Source organism: Prosopis cineraria, unplaced genomic scaffold, assembly GCF_029017545.1.
Source record: "Prosopis cineraria cultivar Desert tree isolate PC_DT_omini unplaced genomic scaffold, ASM2901754v1 PC3, whole genome shotgun sequence".
NCBI classification, from domain to species: Eukaryota; Viridiplantae; Streptophyta; class Magnoliopsida; order Fabales; family Fabaceae; genus Prosopis; species Prosopis cineraria.
The window spans coordinates 9,155,956-9,157,702 of NW_026555334.1; positions in this window are offsets into that span (position 1 = coordinate 9,155,956).

The following is a 1,747-nucleotide window of genomic DNA, read 5'->3' on the forward strand; positions in this document are numbered from 1 at the left end:
GAAGGAAAAAAGTTCCTCTCATTGTGTCTTACTATTCAAAGCTTATTAGACTTTGACATTAATCACACCTGAGGCTTGCCGGTTACTCCAAAATGCTTAAAAGACACTTGGATAGTTGTGATTGATCATCTAGTTGCTTGAAGTAGGACTTCATTGTACATCTGATGCTAGTTTATATCAACAGAGATAATTGTCCTGTTGTATGTTTTTCAACTCAATTTGCCCTGCTGAAAGCCTCTCCTTTTTCATCAAGCCAGGTATTCAACGAGAGAGGGGTTGAATGGGCATTATGATGTTATTGCTTTTCTCATTGGCAACACATTATCTATTATACCCTACTACTGATGTCTTTGATACCTGCCTTATGGTTTACTATCTCTATAGGCTGCACAAAGGACTTGGATACTTTCTGTATTTAGTTTGTGTGCTATTTGCCACAGTTATTTCTATTGAGAGCTTCATCTTGTTGTTGGGTGTATTCCCCAATTTCATAATGGGGATGATCATTGCTCATGGGATTCAAGGAATCATGATATTGATTGGTGGATTCTACATATTGCCCATGACCTTCCCAAGCCTATTTGGAGATACCCTTTGTGTTATGTTTCATTCCACAAGTATGCCTTCCAAGGATTGTTCAACAATGAATTTGAAGGTTTAACAATTGAAGTTGATGATCAAGATAGAAGTAGACTTATGAGTATGAGTGGTAGGGAAATTCTTAAAAATGCTTGGCAAGTTGAAATGGGTCATTCTAAGTGGGTTGATCTTGTTATCTTATTTGGAATGATTTGCTTTATAGATTTCTTTTCTTGGTCATTACTAAGAGCAAAGAGAAGGCCCATAGACAAGCGGCTAGTTAATGGCAAAAATGTTTCTTAAATTTTATGTACACTATCATCTCAAAGAAAAACAAACATTCAAGTTCCAATTAGTGACATTGAGTATGTGTTTGTTTTTCTATTGAGACGCAAACATACTCTTCAGCATCAGTTATTGTGTTACATTCTACCAAGCTAATGTTATGTCAATGTAATCGTCTCACTAAAACAAGGGGACCAGATGGACATGAACATGTATTAATCACATTATGTGTAATTTTCCATGTATCATCAATTGTGTTGGTGAATTATGATAAAAAAGCCTTTTCAATAGAATGTATTAAAGTATATTTTTATTCCTGAACTTTTTTTGAGGAATATTAGGAAACCTATATTGATAAGTGGAACAATTTTTTCCTTTAACTATATTTTTGAGGAGCAAAAAGCTTCTTCTATTAATCAGTTGTTAACTTCGCCCTTTTTTGTTGACATGATATGTGCATAGGACTCACGCACAGTAACATGTAAGATTTTGATCATATTTTTTTGTGCTAATTTGCTCTTGAATTCTTTTTTCAAGAGTGTTAGGCATCTTAAAGCCTTGTTTTAGAAGTGCTAAGTATTTAAAATCTTGTTAAAATAAAATTTAATAAATATTGCTAAAATGTTAAATATTTTCATATTTAATAATTTAATATATATTATTTATAAATATTCATCTAAAATTTATAAATTATTCCTTTAAAATAATTTATAAATATTTTTTTTGACAATGCCCATATCGTTGTACCTTTTGTATGGGTGGAAATTTACCTATTTTTTAATATTGATTAAGTTCCTTACATTTTTAGGTCATTCTCTGCAATTTTTTGGTTAATTAATGATCTTCTTTTAAAATATTATGCCTTCTAAATATAATACTCTCA